The sequence below is a fragment of the Megachile rotundata genome, chromosome 2 (assembly GCF_050947335.1).
Source record: "Megachile rotundata isolate GNS110a chromosome 2, iyMegRotu1, whole genome shotgun sequence".
Lineage (NCBI taxonomy): Eukaryota > Metazoa > Arthropoda > Insecta > Hymenoptera > Megachilidae > Megachile > Megachile rotundata.
The window spans coordinates 24,036,212-24,057,165 of record NC_134984.1 but is presented as its reverse complement, the minus strand read 5'-3'; the positions used below and the strand labels follow the sequence as shown (position 1 = coordinate 24,057,165).

Genomic DNA, 20,954 nt, shown 5'->3' with positions numbered 1-20,954 from the left:
CGACAACGCGTACGATCACTAGATCGCGACGTTACGCGTTCTTATCGGATCGAATCGAACGAAATCGTCGACTATTCGTCTTCCGATTAAGAGACGTTCTACGATCAAAGTCGCGTTCGATTAACGTTCTCGGCAAATCGCAGCCGATCTGAGTAGTAACGATCGGTAAAAAACTTCAGACCGCGTTGGTCGCGAGATTTCCAACGAGTTCCATTTAGATAAGGAGCTGGTACGCGCGAATAAGGCTAATAAAGCAGTCGTGCATCGGCGATGAACGGGTGTTCCGATCAAATGGCCCCATGGGTGATAGCGGTAGCACCCCATCGCTACGAGACGCGATTAAAACTGACGTTGAACCGTCGTTACCGAAGCCACGGGGGTCTGATTGCCGGGGTAGGTGCACGGAACAACGCCCTTCACCCTTCTGCTTCGACTAATTTATCGGTACGTTTGTCGATTCGAAATTCTCTCCTACTTTACGTTTCTTACGTTTCATTGTTTTCTTTTTTTTTCCTTTTTTATACGTACATTATCGTTTCATATGCCTTCTCACGTTTACCGAGTCGTAAGGTTAACGGACTACTCGTCCAACAATCAATCGATCGTAACGAGGTAATCGTTCGTACCTAGAGATTGTAATAGAATACGTAAATAAGATATGATGTATTATTTTTTTTTTTTTTCAAGAAGAATATTTTTCGGCGCGAGGTCACTCGCGAAGTTTTATCGAGACGTTTTACAATCGGCACCGCAATGTGACTCGTCCTTTGTCGCGATTCGGACAGCCGTCCAATTCTTCGAACGTCCGATTATCTGAAGCGAAGACGTTAACGTTCGCGAGATACTGTCAAACCGTAATTTACGTTCCGCTCTGATAACAGGAACGAATCAGGCCGTTGGAAATTTCTGACACGTACGATAAGAATTAGAGCGGCATCGACCGAGTGGACTCGCGAGGAAACTTACCGAACTGACCTTCGGGCATTTTATCGAAAATTTCGAGAATTCGTGGTCGGCGTACATCGTTCGCGATAATCAACTGTAACCGCTAATAACGAAACGATCTTGAACTCGAATAACTTTCGAAGGAGTAAAAAATTCGTATCCATCTTTGCTAGAATTCCCGTGCGCGAACTTTTACCCGATTATAGAGGCACGCACAGAATTCGTTTTCACTATCGCTTATTGTTAACCAGCCGCGACCTACATGCATCCGCAATTACCTGCTTCTTGCTCCTTCTCGCGAAAGGAAGCTCGCGACCGCCACGGATACGCGCTCTCACCCTACGAATGATATAGAGCGCTCCATACGTCTTATGGAAGACGCGTTTGTCGAACAGCTCGCCGCGAGAGCTCGATTTGTTCGAGATTTCAGCCGACGCGACGATTACGATCGTCGCTGCAGTAGAGGCGTCCGTGCGTGGCACGACCTAGCGGAGACGGACACGCGTAGCAAGGCGTTACTTCGTAATTTCTCTTTGTAAAATTTGTTCAGCAACGAACGACGCGCCGCGACGGGACCGGTCGAGGAGTTAGCGAAGAAAGAAGAGTCGGTGGGTAGCGATAACAGGCAATAATAAGGAGTCGAGAGCGTGCGTTAGGGCATCGCGTGCGACACCGAATCGGGCCGGTCGCGGTTACGGCGAATCGGCGTGGCGCGGCGTCGTTTCCCCTACCTACGAGTATGTATGTAGCCCGGCGTCTCCTTGACAAGCGGGTGTTTAATTGGCGTTGAAACCAGCGGTGTGACGGGAACACCGTGGCCGTGTCGTCGGCCGAATGCCTGTAGCCTGCAGGATTCAGAAGGGATCCGCCATCGCTGGTGCGTTACCACGGGGAACCCGGTAATTACTTGCGGCACGCAACTACCTACGGCCACGTCGATGCCTCTACGCGTCTTCCTACCCTTTCTCGATTCCCTCCTTCCCTTTCTCTACTTTTCTCACTCCGTTTCGTTCCGTTTCGTTCCGTTTCCTTCTACGTGTTTAACGCGAAACACGTAATCGCGCACGCACCGATTCGCACCTACCGCGCCGCGACTTTCTTTATTTCTAATAAAGACCGCGAATCGCTCTGGCGACACGGAATCGATTCTTCTACGACTAAACGATTATTAAAAGGCTTATTAAGATATCACCAACGATAAGAAATATTTGTTTTTTCCTCGTTCGCGTCGAGATCGGTTTACGCCGCGGCATTCCGGATAGTTTTCGCGAAGCCGTTCTCGCGAGTCTGCACGAAACCGCGTGTCGACCGACCTGATAATCCACCATTTTGAAGCGGAGTGACAGGAAGCCCGATAATTACCAGCGCAGCGGCGCGTTCTAGCAATGGAGACGCGGTGAAACGGCATGGCACGACGGCGATGGCGTCCGTCGGGCGACGCGCGTGTCTCCTCCTACGCGGCCGCGATTCTTCCTTCTTCGTTCGCGCGTCGATCAATTGATTTTGCCGATTTTGCTCCGTCGACTTCGAACCGACGCGACGTAAGTAAGAAACGAGCGTATCGAATCGTTACCGTTTCGCCTTTCGTGCAATGGGAATCTCTCGTAACGGCACGACGTTCCGCGCGCGAGTCGACTCGATCTTTGCCCGCGAACAAAAAAATTCCTTTCAACTGCCATAGTATCGTTCGAACGTTAATGAGAAAGCGCGCGTACCGTTTCTGCGACTTTGCATAACAAAGGATCTAAGACGGCTCGCGTTACGCGACTTCGGAGTCGATCAACTTTCGAACGGTAATCGTCAGCCTGAAACAAAACGCGTATTCGAACAAGGATCTTCTACATTTTACGTCGAAGATGAACATACTTCGATTAACACGCGAACGTGTGTATCGTTAATACATTCTTCTTGCGCGAAACTACCATTAATATTTCCTCGTATTTAGAAACTCGACTAAAGGTTTTATCTTTCGACATATTTGCTCGAGTACGATGTTCGAGACACATATATGGTACACTATTCCGAAGAATTTCGCGTTACACGGTAGAAAAATTTCAATAAAAAAACATTTCATTTTATTTTCGCTAGAAAAAAGAATTTACAGTTAGAAACGAACGATACAATTTGTAAGTTAGGCTGATCTCCGGCTTTCGTAAACCTTCGCCGATGATTTCTAACGCACGATATTTATACCGTTCGGTTAGTTAATCTATAATTTAATAATAATAACGATACGTCTAATAAAAGCGAGGAAGAAAGTGTTGAATTTAGAAGAGAGATTCGACTGCTTTAATTGATACTTACACGAACGCATGGAGGATTAACGGCTGATTATTCGTTACACCGTGAATCTTGATGAACGCACGCTGCTGGCGAATGAAAAACGCTAAAACGATTATTCTGCTGGTTGCGTGAACGAATGTTAAATCGTACACACGATGCTTTATTATACCAGCCACGATAACGCTCGAAAGAATTTTGTAATATAACGTAGGCTGTTAGATCTGTTTCTATTAATCGCGATTGTTCTTTAGGTCATTTGTATCGTTCTTGAACGAGCCGCTTTTCTAATGAACGCTGTTTCAATTGCCTCGAAATACCTGATAGTTTTACAAACAAAATCTTCAGATACTTAAATTAAAAGTAACGGCTAGCTACGCGACGGTATAAAATCTACCTGATCGAATTAGCTTCTTATTCGGCCGCGTTTTGACTTATAATTTATTTCGATCGCTAAAACTTTGATCGGACAAATGTAAATCGTAATCGTAGGGAATTCGAGAAAGACAGGACTTTTTTGACAAAAGAACGCGAAGACCGAACCTCGGCAAAGTTGCCGACGCGAAGCGACGCCGAGGCGCGACGTTGCGTTGAAATTACCGTCGCCAAACTCGATGTACGCGTTCTTTTCTCTACTTTTTTCTTTTCGGTTTAAACCGAAAGATAAAAGTAAAAATAGGTTTGTACGAGTAACGAGGAAACATGGGACAAAAAGTTTCCTTGAAATGGAGTACTTGTAAAAGTTGCGAATCAGAAAGGTCCAGCTTCTGTGGCGTACTATCAAGTTTTTCGAATTTTTAGTACGTTTCCGAACTAGCTTCCGAACGGGTGTATTTTTTTTTTCAGGTACGTTACCGTTGCCATTATGCGGCACAATTATCAAGCAAGTCTATCGTTGCGTCATAAATTGTAATTAGCGAATCCGGTAATGCGATGCATTTAACTAATAAATTCGTTGTCCGGTGTGGTGAAAATTAATGTATGGTAATCCGGTAGGATCTGCCAGCGGCTAAAATTAGATCGGTTATCCGAAAGGGACATTCTGTTTGACGAATCGTCGAGAAAAATCGGACTGTTCGCGTTGAAATAGCTCGTCCGATGCAGAACGAGTACTTAGAAACGCTGTAACGCGTTACCCGGTGAGTACTCGTTACGAATAAAGTTCGATAAAGCAAAGATTCTTTATTAAGCGACCGTGGAGCATAGAGGCGTTGTCGCTTGTCGATGTCAGAATCGTTCTAATAATTGCCGCTTGGAGGGTCCGTTTAAGGTCTTGGATAGGTTGTCGCGAGAACGTTCGAAAGAAAAGGCGGAGGAGGGCGATTAAGCCTCGAAACGAAGGAACGAAATAAATATTTAACCGGGTGTTTCGCGACACCGATCGTTCGTTACGGTCCACTTGTAACGATAGCCGTTCACCCGTTATCCGTTCAGATCTCGTAGTAGATCTTCGAGCCTATTAATTACCTCGAGGCAGAGTTCGGGGAAGGGGTTCTTGGGCAAGTGGCGGTGCGCGTTCCCGTAGAAAAAGGGGGTGCTGGGACACGGGGGTAAAAGGCACTTAGAGTAAAGAGTGTATAAAGCTGGCGCACCCTCTGCCGTTGGCGAACGAACAACAGACGGGTGGCCGGTCTGCCCCTGCCGGGGGAGACTGGGGAATATTTAAAAAGTAATATCAATTACATTTGCATATTCGCCACCCACCCATGACCCGCCAGAGTACGCCCTGTCCTCCTACAGAGCCTTTCCTCCTCTTTCGCCTCGGTTAGGCCCACCCCTCTTACACGGTAGGCCGTAGGGGTTCTGGGCCACGACTATCCGTCGAAAAACTGGCTGCACACCTTTTACCCGGCGAGCTCTATCGAGAAACTTTGCTTTTTATCGTTGCCGCGACTGTTAAACCGATCCGAAAGCTTTCGTAAAACTCGGGAAAAGAAAAGGAATCGGTTTTGATAAATGTTCGGAACAACGTGCTCGCTCGACAACCGGATCGAAGTAGTAGCTTGATTTTCTTCCGATGAAAAGAAAAAAAAGCTGTTAAAAGCTTTCCGTCGGAGCGGCTAGAAGGCCCGGGAGAGGGGTTAGGCTGTTGCGCACTCCGTCGGCTTACTTGTATCGGAGTAAATCTTTGTTTGGTGGAATTTACGTAAGGGCGCAAAGCAAGTCCCGGCAGCGAGGCGCCGCAATACGATAATGCGATAACGCCTTCGCCACCCTTTACCCCTCGGTTGCTCTCGCTACTCCCTACCGCATGCGGTTCTCCACTTTCAGTCAGCCGAACACCTTCTTCCTTTTTACCGAGGATTTCGCTATTGTGCCCGTGCCGATTGTTACTTTGCCCAGACGTTAACATAACAATACGCAAATGCCCGTCCGTTCGTTCGTTCGTTCGTTCGCTTCTTCGTTTTTCCCATTCTACTCGCGCCTCGTTTTCAATCAGGTTTTTCTCTTTTCACCGTCGTCACGGTTACGATATCGTTCGAAAAACCTCCGAAGCGCCACCCTTGTCTGTCCGAGTGTTCGGGATAAGAAACTCCGTAAGATTTTAATTAAACAGCACCTCGGTAGACGATCGGTATCGCACGCGATCGAATACCTTTCCTTCTTCTTCTTTCCTTTTCTAGTCTTTTCCGCGTCGTTCGTCTCTGCGAAGGTCCGGGAAAGCAGAGGAACGAAAGGAAGAGGGAGGAGACGCGAAGGATCGAGCCTGGAACGAGAAGTCGGAGCACTCAGCGTGGCTAATTGCTCGAATCATTAAGAAAAAACATGAAATCTAAGCCCCGGTTGTGCCGCTCGCGCGGACTACAGTGGGAAGCCACAGATAGCGATCGCTCGCGTACACCGTAATGAAAATAATCACGGCATGCGGCAGCCCGACAACGATAACTACGTTTTAGCCCGTCTTATTGCGCTTTCCCGCGGTTCTGCTCGTTTGTCCTACCGATCGAACGCGTCCCTTCGTTCTTCGCTTTGTTCCACGCTTGCTAACTTTGCCTAACCACCTCCAGATTCGAGATATCTTCGCTCATGTACGATACTAGATGCCGTATTCGCTGGCAACTGCTCCTCCGACGATTCGATTTCGATTTTCTGCCCGTTTCGAATCGTCGATCAAGACCACGAACGACGATAGTTCGACGACGACGGAGGAGAAAGTACAGCTGCTAATCTCTCCTAGAGATTATCGTCTAACTGTCAGGATCGTGTTTCGCGCGCGAAAGAAAAATTACAGGTACAATTAGGCTGGTTGCGGAGTCGGCTGCAACAGGAGGAACGATGGAAGCCGCGTATGCACGGAAAGGAGCAGAGCACCGAACAGCCGGCTCGAATGACGCTACCGTGTCCGCCTGCAGGCTCAGGTGGCACCGTTCTTCGAGTTTCCATTCCGCGTCCACTCTGGGGTGCATACATTATTTTCTTCGGCCTCTTTACCCTTCGCGTAGCACCCACACTGGGCAGGTGTTACCGCGCACCCTGTACCGCTTCTCTTATCCGCCACGATTCCGTCACCGAATTTACGAGGTTTGTCTATTAATCGACCAGGCTGATGTACACGGTAGACGTAACGCGTTACCGGTTCACCGTTAAGCGACGGATAATTCGAGACCGTCGATTCTTTTATTTAACCGTTTTTACCGCGATGAAGAGTAGAAACACCGACGCGTTTCGTAGACGATGTTTTTTTTCCCTGTTCGTTACGAAGGAATTCGACGCTCGACGAATTAGGCGCAGCAACGCGGTCTCTCTCTCACGGGTTCATGGGAACGCGATTTGTGTCAACCGGCACAATCGTATCGGTAGGTATCGTCTCGAACGAAGCTACACCGTTTTATTTACGTTTTATTTCGGTAAAAAGTCCGACGCGTACGTGACGGTGCGTACGTGGCGGCGCGTACCGTACCGCGTGTCGCGGGGTCCGCCCCCGAACGAGCTACTTCTCCGCCTTCGTTCGCGGTATGTTTTTCTCCCGCGAACCTTCGATTCGGTCTAAACGAATAAAGTTCCGACGAAGAGGAGCAAAATTCTGGCGAGTGCTCGCGTACGCAGCTGCCACGTAATAGCGGGTAGGTGAGCTATCTCGATAAATCCACGACGTTTCGAACGCCCACGGCCCGAACGGACAGAGAGGCCGAAGACAGGTAGCAATTAATCGAGCGGAAGATTCTATCGCGAGGACCGAAGCAAAGTAATCGTCGACGGTTGCAAAGTGTTCCGGCGTTAAACGTCTTCGGGGTGAAACGGTTCGCGGCTAAACTTTCGCGGTAACTTTCGAGTCCAGCAGGGAACAACGAGCGTTTCCGCGGCTGACACTCGCAGCGCGGTACATATTTACGAACGGCACCGCTCACCGATACGCCAAGAGGAGCGCGCGTTACGAGGCAAGAGGACAGAGCAACAGAAGAAAGGAGGAGGCGGTGGAAGGAGGTGAGGCCTAATATGGCCGCCATCCTCTGTATTCCGGTCGTAGACGGAGAGGCAGGCAAGCAGGCGCGGCCCCAAAGGCAGCTTTCAATGCCAGTCATCTCCCGGAATGCGCCTGAACGAAGCGTACTTTGTATTCTTGATCCGCGCTCCGTGCTAAGACGAGAAGGCCTTCGCGCGATCTCTTTGAGGACACGGGGCCACGGCTCGGCTCGACTCGGCTCCGCTCGAACCGACCTACCCAGAAGACGACGACGACGACGACGACGACGATGTTTTCGCCACTGCCGCCGCCGTCGCCGCTCTTCTCTTTCTCTCTCGTTCTCCCTTTAGTTCTCCCTTCGCCTCTCTCTTTCTCTTTCTCTCTTTCTCTCTTTCTCTCTCTCTCTCTCTCTCTCTCTCTCGGTCTCCTTCTCGCGTTCCTCTTCGCGGCCATTTTGACTCTTCAAGGCGCCACCTAGTCCGCTACTCCGCTTCGTCTACCGTGACGACCGCCGCGTCGCGGAATCATCGCGTTTTCTTCGATTCGAACGCTATGTTACTTCGACCGCAAAATCGGCAACCGACGGTTCGCCGTCCGCTGGATTCTCGGCTTCGAGCTTGCGACCTACCTCCTGTCCGACGATCTTCGGTCGACGAGGCTCGAAGGCGGTCCAGGAGCGTATCCCGCGGCCGTCACCGGACAAGCACGTGGTCCGAGAGACACGCGCGATCTTTCGGGCGAACTTTGAAAACACCAACACCTAGCACGTAGCTTAGACAACTTAGCAGGTTAGACACTCGAAGTTTACACCGACGAATACCATCCGACGGGGATCGGAGGTGCTACTCGCGGGACGTGCGGCGTAACGAGCAAAGACTCGAAGAAAGAACGCAAAGATACGCGCGTAACGGCGGAGCAGCAGCTAGACAGCCAGACAGAGCACACCGGGGTTCCTGGCAGACAGGGAGAGGAATACGAACTAAGGGTTCTATATCCATCCGACGAGCGACGAGGAGCCGGGCCGAGTCGAGCATAGCATAGGGAGCAGAGCAAGGAACACTGGCACCACTCTTGGTAGGGGTAGCCGACGTCCGTCCCGAGTCTTTCCTCATCTGCAAGTCGTATAACCGAGCTAATTATCAAGTTAATATGGCCATTCTGTATGGAACCCCGCGAGAGAGTGGGTGAAAGCGAGATGCCCGCAAAGGGTGGCGCACGCCGTGCGAGCGAGACGGCCTGAGGTACATTGATATTATAAGTTGCTTCAATCGCTGTATTCATTTGTAAACTAACCAGGCTAAATGTATTCACCACCGCGAGGCGGCGCGCCGATAGGCGGAGCCATGGGTACCCGGGCTACGACGGCGCCCTTCCTTCCTTCCTTCCTTCCTTCCTTCCTTTCTTCCTTCCTTCCTTCCTTTCGTCCTTTCTTTCTTCCTTCCTTCCTTCCTTCCTTCCTTCCTTCCTTCCTTCCTTCCTTCCTTCCTTCCTTTCTTCCTTTCTTCCTTTCTTCATTCCTTCATTCCTTTCTTCCTATCATTCATCCGTTCATCGTTCCTTTATTTCGTTTATCCATCTTCTTGTATCGTCTCTCGTTAATGGACGTTTTAAGAAACTTCAAGCGGTGACGTTTTCAGCGAAGAAGATTGGCGAGACGATTTTTGGAACGCTTTCGAGTTGCAAGATGAAAGGCCTGAAATTGTATTTCGAAACGGTGCGAACGCCCCCTCGAAACGATTGCAACGCTGTCGCGAAAAGGGGTACACGCTCGGTCGTCGTCTCGTCATTACGTTTCATGTATTCAGATTTTTTCCTCGAGCAGGCACGAGCTGTCCGTGTTATTATTCCGGAGCAACTTTACGCCCACCGCCTCTTTTCCCTCCCCGCGGTTCCAAGCCGTTCTCTTCGTTCTTCTTTGCACGCTGCCGCGGTACCATCGTCGTCGGTTGTCCTCATCGTCGTCGCACCGGAGCTCACCGTGCAAGACGGCGAGGACTAGTTCTTACGGTTCGTCTGGAGAGCAGAGAGCACGGAAATATGAATGCATAAATGCATAAGTGCTCCCACCATTCCCCTTTGAACCACCACCACCTGCTTTTCCCGCCTACTTCGTTCCAGTCCTGATTCGGGATTCTTTTCTTCGGCTTTCGTCGAGCTTTCCACCCTTTTCGGCTGCACGCGCGCGATCCCTAACTTGTACCCTTTGGAAATTCTCGTGCACGAGTTTCGCGTTTGCCGAAACACGTGCTCTATCGCGAAGTTAACGAGACAACGAACCGCATTCGATTATGGAGAGTCAATTTATCCGTGCTTCGGACCAAACTCGCCGAAACGACGAATTTCGGAGAACGATTGTATACAAGTAACGATATAATTTATTCGACAATGTTACTTGCGCGCATAGAAAAAATTGTGCAATAAATACGATAGAAATATTCTATCGGAAGAGGTCCCACAGCTCGAGAATCGGATGTTAAATCTCGAGTAATTGATTCGTTCGTTTGTTTAAAAAATTATCGATCGCTACGAAAGCAGCAGTTTCGTTTCTTTCGCCATGTACGAAAAAGAGAGAAAACAAATTCGTAGACACGCGCAATCAGTTTCGGTCGTGGAATACCCGCTCGCTCGTTACAAGAGCTTCTTAGGATCGATGAGCAGGTTCGAAAATACACACCTCGACGCGTTCTATGAGAGATTATCTATCGTCCGTGGGTGGAAAAAACGGCTAAATTACCGGTGTGTTCCCGACGAGTAAATAGCACGCAATCTCTGCAGATTGTAATCTGTGGAGGCAGCGACTTGGCCTCGCTCCGACGAAAGAGGGTGCAGCGTCGGTGGCACGACGCGAGATTAAAAGACAAATTAGCATAATGTGTGCACGCTTGCCCCCTGAAACCGCTGTTCCGACTCGAACGTTTTCGTCCAATATCGTCCGTGCCTCGCGACGGGCTAGTCGCGTAACAGATTTTCTTTTCTTTACCGTGGCTCTTGCCTAATTCTGCTTCGCGATGATACGAGATTCGAAATTTCATCGGCTACGTCTCGGCTGACGAGCGAGCCGGCTCGAGAGATAAACGGGGAAACGCGGAAGCCAACGGTGGCTAACTTTCCAGGCGATTTTTTTAATCAGCGGTTTCGAGGATAGTTGGATCGGCTCCCTTGATAAAAAAAAAAAAAAAAAAAAAAAAAATGGTAAGAGGAGAAAGGAACAGTCTATCGAGGTGGGGACGGCAGGCAACGAAGGGGTGTCGTCGATGCAAATAGCGCGTTTAATAAAGTGTCGCACGGCTGCCATTTGAATATCGTGGCATATTCACTTTTCTCATCGAGCCTGCGAGAAAAAAGAGACGAGGAGGGCCGGCGAAAAAGAGATTGCAATCACGAGAGGAGTCGCGGGACGAAATACGAGAGAGCGGAGAAAAACAAAGCGGGAAATGGATAGAGGGGTCGAAGGTAAAAAGGAGCAGGAGAAAGCCAAGGCGGACGAAGACGGTGGAAAGTTGGCCTAGCTAGATGACCGATCGCGTAGGTGTAGAGAGAAAGAAGAAGGGCAAGCCGTAGAAGAAGGTGGCGAATCGCACCTTCGGTTCATGCATGATTCAGCCGCAGTATCTCATTTCATCCGGTGGCTTCGCTAAACTATATCTCCTAATGGTAATGCTATTCCGCGGCACATATCTCTTTATATTACGTGGGTTGGTTGGCTGACTGGTGGGCTGACTGGTTGGCTGACGGTTCTCGTAGCTGCTCCGTTCCCTTCTCGCGCACCCTCTCGGCTTTCTCCTTTTACCACCTTCCAAGGAAAACTACCCTCCCCGTACGTGTGTTTCGCCTCGGTGTCTCTTAGCTCGGTGCTCGAGGGCTCGCGTGTGGGTGGCCGCCCGTCCTCGAGCTCGCTCGGAGCATCGAGGGAAGAAATAAAGAAAGAAATTGTTAGTTCTCGCTGTTTTAAATTACCATTTATTACGACGCATAAACCCGACCGGGCCCAAGCGGCCATCTTGTCCCACCCATGGCTGATGCCTCGACTACGGGGAAGCGAGAGAACAGAAGATACTCTATATCGCCGTCTTTCGTTTTTCTCCGACCCTCCCTCCCCGGCATCCCTTAACCTTCTTCTTTTCCCTTCCGACTCTCTCTTCTTCCTCTTCCTCTCCGGCTGCCCCTTATACCTCCACCTATACGTGTCCTCGCCGAGGGGGATCGAAAGCCCTGGTAATGATCATTACCTCCGGTATAGTGACAAGCGAGAGACCGGGGAACCGGCGCTACGGCGCTACGGCGCTACGAAGCTAAGGCTGCAGGAAATGGCCACAGATAACGCTGTCACGGCCATTTTTATATTATGACGAATGGATCATCTTTCTTTCGTTAACTCGCGCCATTCGGCGCACGAGGGGAGTCGCTAGATAGATGATAGATTTCTCGTAATTATTCTTGCTGTTTTGCTCGAAGAAGCGTCGAATCGCGGTTCGTCTCGACGCTCCGCGAGCCTCGGGAATATGCCAAACGTATACATATGCGCTGGTGATACGGCGAAGGTGAAGGTCGTCGTTAACGATCGATTCGGAGGGAAAATATAGAGAGGAGAAGGAGGAGGGTAGTATCGGGAGTTTGGTCGAGCGATCGGTCGTTCGTCGCAAAGTATCCTCTTTTTTCGCGTGGGAAGGGTAGCGGTCATAAAGAATCGGAAAAGTATCCAGCTCGATAATAGGGACGGTTTCGGTCGCGGAGGTTCCCCGTGGCGAGCGATGGTCTGCTCTTTTTTTCTGCAACCCCCCTGGCCCCGTCACGCGGCAATAACGGCACCGGCCAGTCTTTCATATCGTATCGGAGCAGCTCGTCTATGTGGAAATGCGATCGCTTAGAAGCAGCCTCGAAGTATAATTCGACCGAATGGAGGCTCGTCGGTGTGCCGGTCCGTTGCGTCGGTGTTAGCCAACAGATCGTATATTTTTTATTATTGGTCGACGAAGCCAGTCCCCCGGGGGTGGAAACGGTCCAGGGTAGGAGGTTTCGATAGCTGACCACTCGACTCGACTCTACTTTACTCGACTCTGCTCGATGGTACGCGATGCGATGCGATGCGCTTTCCCCCCCTTTGCCGCGTTTTCCCTCGGAAGGAGGCAACGGCGACCGATCGGACCGTTTGTACGCGTCCGCTTCTTCGTAAATGTGTTCGCTCGAGTGTTCTCCTTTCGTGCGGTTCGCTGGCTCGCGTATCTCTCTAGGGTCTCGGGCTCGTTTTATCGAGTGTGGACGTCGGAGAAGCGATTCTCATGTTTTTACATCGAGGCAATTTTTCCATCTCGCCCCGTTTGCCTCCGAGAACACGGACCTTCGACCTGTCACCCCCTCCTTCCGCTTCGAGCCCCGCGATTCTTCGATTCGGAACTGTCCAGACTCGGACTCGAGTCGCGTACTCGTAGGAAAAATTCAAATTAACGATGTATCAAAAGAGAGAGAGATAGAGAGAGAGAGAGAGAGTCCGTTATTAGGTTTGGCCGCGAACGTTCGCCGCGACGGGGTTCGCATTCGAGGACCTAGATAGACGAGCCGGGCGAGAGGATAGGAAAGCGTTATAGAGAGCGGCTTCATCCGGAAGGTTTCTTCCGGAAGGCTCCTTCTGGAAGCAGGGCCGCCTCGCCGCGCCGGTTGGCTCGCCCCCGCGACGGGGTGTTCGCCACGAAGCCCGGGGATTGGTCTAGGACGTTGGCTGTCCGTGCTCCTCTCTCTCTCTACCCCGTCTCTTCCGTGGTGGCTTCATTATACGTTGACCTAAGAAAATCAACCACCCACCCGTACACCCATCTCAACCCGTCCACCCATCCACCCGACAGCGCCGTTCGTCCTCGGCCTTCGTCCTCCTCCCGTGTACGTCGTCAACCAGCCAGCGTCGTTCGCTGCAGCATCCTGGACCAGCCACGAGGAACAACGGAGGTGGAGTGGTTCGAACAACCGAACCAGGTGCCTCGTACACCGTACCCCTTGCTCCCTGCGTCTACTCGTCTCTTCGACTGTTCGCCTCTTACCCTCCTAGCCCTCTTTCTTCCTTCCGTTAGTTTACCTCCCTATCGCCTGTCCGTTCTTCCATCCTTCCATCGGTGGTACGGGACGAGGGCCGCGAGGGGTAACTCATCGCTTATGGATACTGATGACTCGCGCAATGAACTCAGACCGTGCTAAGGGTGGTAGCGGTGCGGTAAACCTGCTCCTGCTTTTCTCTTCCCTCGTCTTTTCAGACCCGTTCCGACCTAGCCTTCTTCTTCCTCTCGATCACGACCAGTTCCTCGTCCTCCGTTTTTCTCCCCCTCGCTCGCGTTCATCTTTCTTCTCGACCGCGGCGCGGCGTCTACAGCTCGCTACCGACCGATCCTTCGATAACATTTTCCCCCCTTCCCGCTCGCTGGCTCGGTTAACCCGGGGAGAAGCGCGATACGTCGTTCTTCCGTTTCGTCGAGAACGATGATTAGCTACCGCGCGCCCGGAGAAAACGGCCGACGAAAATAAGCGGAGACGGGTTACGGAACGTTCGCGGTTGCGTAAGAAAATATTCCGATACCGCGCGTCCATTTGCGGTCCTTTCCACCCTCGGCGTCGGCCATTCGTTTCTATTACTCCGCGTTAAGGGAGAGCCGACCCGAGGTTAGATTTATTTTCACTCGACGGCTATTTTTTTATGGTCCCGCGTGCGCCCTGTGCGATCCGGACACGCAGAGGGATTTCAGGTTCGCGCGCTACCGAACGAGGCTCTGCGTCTTATCCGCGTCCTCCTTTCGCGAACGTATGGAGTGGTCTTCTCGAGCAGCTCGCATAATAAACCCATAAACACCCCCCGGCTGACGCGAATGGGAGATTCGTGCGAGCGAACGGAGCTTCGTCCACCCTCGTAGAGACGCGGCGCGAGTAAACGACGGGAACACGCTTCGAGCTATAACCAAGGGTTGTTTCGTGGACCCGACGCTGGTCACGCATCTCGCTTATAACGATCCGAGACGAGATATCGGGGGAACTCGGCAGTCGTATTTTTCCAAGAGGAAGAAACGACGATGTCTCTTCGGTACTCGATCTATGTACCGGCGGGATTCCGTGGCCGATTTTTCGATCAGGTGGCAAAGCGTTAACGAGAGTTTCCACGCGTAAACTCGCTACGGAGACGAGACGACCTTGCGATCGCGCGACGCGCGAGGCGAGAGGCGGCGAGGTGCATATGTTAGAGGTGGCGTGCGGCGCGGCGAGGAGAATGCATTACGTGGCTGATACTTACATAGTAAACAGCCAGGCGTGGGAGATACTACGGAGAAAGAAACGGAAAGAGAGGAAAATAAAAGGGGCAGAAGGAGCCGATAGGGAGTCGGGTGGTTGGAGGGGGACGGAGAGAAAGAGAAAATTCCTAAGCATCGGGAGCGCGATGCTTATACCTGTGGTAACGTTTAAGCGGTGGAGTAAGTACAAGACCTTGGCTCGCATCAAGGAAACAAACAGCTGGCGCGCGCAATATGAATTAAACATGCTGATTAATAATTAACAAGTTGCCGGCTCCTCGCACGCCCATACCGGTAGGTGGGTGTTCTATCGGCCTTTGTCTTCGTTTCTCCGGATACTCGCGCTCGCTCTTTCTCTCTTCGTTTTTCTCCGTTTTTTCTTTTTGCCGCGTTACGAGGTAACGCGTACAGCTCGATTAAGCCTTACGACCGACTCGCCTGCGCACGCTAAAACAGCTGTTCGAGGTATCGCGTGTCGGTCGATTTAAAAACGCTTTCGGATCGTTTCGCCGGGTTGGCGAAAATCATCCACCTCGGTTTTTCTCTCGGTGGAAAAGAACTTTCTCGCAACTTTTTTCGATCAGGTGTTTGTTGCCGGCTTCTAATATTCTTCTAATTATTCTAAAATTGTTTCTTTCGAAGGAGCAGATGGTCCGCGGCGAGTAAGATGTTTGATTCGGTATTAGAATCGCGCGACTCGGAATTCGAGGGAATTCGAGGGAATTCGAGGGAATTATAAGGGAAAGACGCGAACGGTCGGAGAGGAGAGAGCAAAGAACGCGTGGAAGAGAGCGCGTGGAAGTTGGCAGGATGAAACGGGTAACGGGTAAAGGGGCCCTCGCGCGGTCCGGTCGTCTCTTCATGTTTATTAATGTCCCGTACGTCCGTCTATCGATTCGTCGTTTCACTCTCGTTCCTCGCGAGATAATGATACTGACCTATGCCAGCTGTCGCGTAGCCGAGGGCTTAAGTGGCTTAACAACGTTGCGGATAGCTGAAACAACGATCGCTTCTCTTGACACATTGACTGAATACATTATTGTAAATGTCGCCGGCTGCGTTATCGGCCGCGTAGCCTACGATCCGAAGAGGAGGCTGTTGCGTTAACCCGTGCCGGCTGCCTGGGCATTTCGTGTCCCACGGAAAGCTTCCTTACGTAATTCCACCGAAACGGGGAACAATTTCGTTGTTTTCTACGGGATCGTTGCGCAATCGCTCGTCGCCGGGATGGCTCGAGAAACGATCTTATCCTCGACCGTCTTTCGTAATTGAATCGTTCAATTTTCGATATCGAGTCGAGCAGAACCGAGAATCGCGTAACCGTGGTTCGTTAATCTTTTAGCGGGCTCGATCGCGATCGAAACCGGCGTGTTCCAGCAATTACCGCGAAGAAAAGAAGAAAGTTCGAAATCTCGACTCCTTCCGATTGACCGGTGTTCCTTCCCGCGTCCTCGAGTCGGGTCGTTTCCATTAAAGCTCGCCGTTTCTGCTGGCCGTAGTTCATTAAATCGGCTGGAATCGGGGAGCGTTGCCATAGATGAACACGAAAAGATTTATCGCAAGATGGAGGATGACTAGTTGGTTTGTTCGGAGGGTCGGCCGGGTCGGTGTTATCCCCTCGTTTCGGAAGGAGAAACACGCGACCGTGTGCCGCGCGATTCCTGCACGCACATAAGGAGGTTCGCCGAGCTGAGGATGGTAGTAGGGTGACGAGTTCAGGAAGTATAACCATAATAGGGAGAAACGATGGCGAAGCGAGCAGCAGGAGGGAAAAGCGAGGCAACGAACGACACGAGAACCGTCACGCCGTTCCTGTACGGATTAATTAGCGATAAGGCTTCTAATGAGCAGCAGGTGAACCGACGAACGAATCGACGCGACGCTGTGCCCGATCGTGCCATGCCGCGACCGTTCCTCTGGCGTGCCTTCGCCAGACACGGTCGGAAAAATTACCGACCGAAAAGTTTCGACAGTCGGATAAACGTTTGGTCGAGGTTTTCGATCCTCGATGCTAAATTATAGCGAACGATCGCGTCGCGTCGAGTTCTTCCAAGAGAATCGAGAGGCTGTGTTTCGCAATTGGTCGCTACGAGAGCGGCCGAAAAGAAATAATAGCTGTCCAAGGAGGTAGTTACGGTGTAAGTGTGACGGTCGTTTGGTAGATATCCGAAGAGGACCTCGAAGTCACGTCCCGTGAATTGTGGGCCACGTGACAGAGGCGTGATCGAGGTGCGACGCGATGGAACAATGCCATCGGAGCTCTTCGAGGAGGAATGTCGCGCGCCGCGCCCATCTTTCCGTCTTCCATCTGTTTCGTTCGACCACTGCGACAGCCACGGTACCTACTCGTTCGCTAATCGACCCGATAAACATCGATATACGTTCACCGTTCATCCGACTTGTCCGTCTATCGTTTACCGTTTACCTGGCCGAAGCTGGCGCCTAACGGTATCGACGTTCCCCGAGCGCTGCTCATTTTTTTCGACCTCGTCGAACGGTCGTCGACGCTTCTTCGACCCTTTGGTCGCGATACCTTCCGACAGACGTTTATCCGTTCCGATATAGAAACGAAAATCGTCGCCGATGCAAGCTCGGTCGAACCGGTGGAGCTACTAATAGCTTTCTGTCAAAGTGTTACGATCGCGTCGGTCGAGGCGACTCGGTAGCCGGCAGTTTCGCTGGTCGAAGTGGAAACGCGATCCCGTTAGGCGCCAGCCTCGTTACCGAGCTGAATCGACTAGGGTCAAAGTGCCAGGACAACTAGACTTTGCTGCTCGAACGGATTTTTCTCGACTATCTCCGACACGTTCTTGCGAGTACGTACGCGGTAACGATTTAACGTCCCTTCGTTCTCGCGGCAAAACTTCCTATATAGTCGCGCGAATATCGTTGAAATACTATCGAAGCAACGCAATGGCCATAATGGACCCGGAGCGTTGCTGCTCCAAAGTAGGCGTCACGCGCGTCATAAGAATGCGATAAGACGCGGCCGTGGCGGACAATGCAAAGCCGTTCCGTTTATTCGTACCGTTCCGAGTGGCCGAGGGGGCCTGGCGGTGTTCGGCAACGCCGATACCCATACGCGACCTCTTCGAACAGGAGCGTCGCCCGCTTCTGACCTTATTCCGCTAAAACGCACGCGGCTCGCATGCTAAATTCGCGCTCGTCGTCCGATCGGGTCAAGGCACCGCGAACTTCGTGCGTCCGACTTTACGTAAGATACCGGTCTTCGCGTTCGATTCGAAAGCGCCTCCTAGAATACTAGCTTCGATTAAAGGTAAGTCCTAGTATCTCGAAATCTAAAGGGGAACACTCGCCTTTTTGCTTCGGATTCTTAGCGACCGGCGAAAAATCGTGTATAGAGCGGCGAAGGAAGGGTTGCCAGATGGATAGGAAAGACGAGAACGAAACAAGCTGGACCGTCTCCGGTAGCAGTTAGCGGGAAAATAAAATAAGGATGGAAGGAAATTAAAGACAGGAAAAATAAGTCGGCCCTTATCTCGTCCTCGTCCCGTTCCGTTTGGCCTATGCATATTCAGGAGGCTCGTTTCTCGGCTTTCCCTCCCCATGGCAGCGTAAACTCTACGAGGCGGCATGGCATCCCTCCTGATTCTCGTGGAACCACGACGTGGTTGGTAGCGTGGTACCACGCCAGTCACGGCACAGACTCGTTCGTACCACGGCCGGCTCTATACTCTATACTTACCTACGTCCGCCACCCGCTAATTCCCGAGGCTTCCTTCTTTAATTGCACCGCCACGATAATAACACCGTGTACCACTGTATCTCTCTATACAGGGTGTCTCGCTCCCGCCTAAGCCGAGCGTCCAAATTTATTTTCGCGATGAAACACCGCTCACCTTGAAACGACGCGATGTTCGCGATGACCTTCAGACGAGTCCACCTTTCGATGCCTTATAGCCTACATACTTTTTTAGTTTACTCAGTTTACTTTTTTCGACCTTTAATACCGATCAAAATAATTTATACGTTCGAGCGAAACGGGACACATCGTACGTAGAATCCGCTGCAGGAACCGATCTACGTTCGTTCGAATTAGAGAAGCGATATCGCGTTTTTATTAAAGTTTCGTGTTAAGCGTCGAGTATTACGGGAGGAGTCGGTCGTTATCGAAGTGGCACGAAGGAAGTAAGGGATCAGGGTCGAGTCGGAAGCGCGTAAAATCGGCGTGGCGGGCAATTAGTATGCGCCCTGTCGCGTCGCGGTGCCCTGCGGGTTGTCCTTAACGCGCGACGACTCGTTGCGGCCAACAGAAACTCGCTTCCTCTTTCCCGCGATGGCCGATCAGAAAAAAAACGAATCATGAATATGCATCGCGCAGAGCCAGCCACGACCGTTTGCCGGCATTTCGCACCCGGCTGCGAGGCTCGGTCGGGTCATCCTGTATTGTGAACCGTACGACTGACGGCCGACGGCCGACGGCGACTGGCGAGCGCGGTTGCACTCGGACCTGCAGTTGTTCCCACTCACCTGTCGCGACACCGTCTAACCTAACGTATCTAACCAACGCGTTTCGTCGATCGAGCAACGCTTTTCACCGAGACAACGGTTCTACCGTGTCTTTTCGTTCTTTTATCCATTCGTCGCTTTCGTCCCTTTCGACGAGCAACAAAACGAACAAATCTTAAACGCGTAACCTGCAATCCTTGTCGTCGACTAAAAACATTAGTCGAATAAGATTTATTCGTGTTTATTCGTATCTCTGTACGAAAGCGTTCTCGTTTACGGTGATTCTCCGAGTTAAGAAAAAAGTTACGCGAGTTCGTCTTGGGGCGTGGAAAATAGTACAAGAAAGCATATGCACGGCATAGCGAATGATCGATTTGAAAGTAAATCGAAAGTAAGATTTTTCGAATTGAAAAACCTCGAGAAAAATGCGAGAGCGATAGTAATCGATTGAAATTGAGTAGGTATTCGGTTGGGGAGTAAAATCGGGCCAGCAGGTAGGAGGTCAGCGACGGAGAGTTTATAAAAGGAGAAACGGCAGCAGTAGTGCCGTGTCGGTGAGGGCAGCCCCGCGGCAGGAAGGAAACGCGAAATAAATACAGCGTGGCAAGGGGCTGAGGGCGAGGAAGCGGCATGCGGTGGTCTCCGGCTAAAGTCCGGGACTGGAACTGGAACTGGACGGTAGTCCGGCCAGAAAGATACATATTTTTAAATATTTTAGTCACGGTTCGCAATCGCCTCGTCACGCAGCCTTGCCACCTACTCGCTGCTACCCATTACGTACCTGCTACTTTGCTAGCTACGTGGCTGGGCATTACCGTGGCGCAACGCGGTGCAGAGCGGCATACCTACGCCACATCACCTTCTCCGCACCTTGCCACGCAACCCTTCGCCTCCCTCTTTACTTTCCTCTTTACATTTTTATTCTTTTCTATTCTTTTCTTTTCTTTTCTTTTCTTTTCTCTTTCAGTAACTCGCCACGGACCTTCTTCGTCTTCCTCTTCTGCGCCTAACTATGGAATCGCGTACAGGGTTTGTAAGCTGTGTATCCGGTTATTTTAAAAGTTCGTACTAATCGGAAATACGAGAGTGTGCGTAAAACTAAGCTGCGAGATTAATTAACCAATTTTCTCCTTCGATATCTGAGCGGTTCGTAAAGTTTTTGCAAAGCTGCCAGTATATCGATAATCTACTGCGCGAGCAGTGGAAATAACGTTAAAAATTGTTGATGTTTTTACGATAGTTGTAGCGTTCAACTGGAAACAATTATTTCCTCGATTAAAGTGTAAGATAAATAACATTCTTTTCCGACATTTCGATATTATAGAGGATTCCGTTTGTCCGTATCGGCAAAGCGATAGGCGGTACTCGCGATTGAAACAGCTTTTCCTTGCACGCTTCCCGTGTAATCTACGCGGTGGATGGAAGATAATTATCGTCTCTCGTTTACGATTGTTTGTCGAATCGTTTCGCGAACGATTATCGAGGGTAATCGACGTATCGAATACGCGTACGAGCGCAGTTTGCATTCGAAATTTTCTTAGCACGTGGCTTTCCTTAACGCGTAAAAATGAATCGAACGTAAAGGAAAG

General features: G+C 50.9%; 1 long non-coding RNA gene across 8 annotated transcripts in view; it reads right to left on the bottom strand.

Moving 5' to 3' along the window:
- LOC105663649 (uncharacterized) overlaps positions 1-20,954 on the bottom strand; it is a 107,315-nt gene that overhangs the window by 40,508 nt on the left and 45,853 nt on the right. Inside the window, exon 1 of one of the 8 annotated variants that reach the window (XR_013040438.1) lies at positions 8,259-8,616. The exons of the other annotated variants lie outside the window; for them this stretch is intronic. This is a non-coding gene — a long non-coding RNA (uncharacterized LOC105663649). Of the gene's footprint in view, positions 1-8,258; positions 8,617-20,954 lie in introns of those variants that run through there. 8 annotated transcript variants of the gene reach the window in all.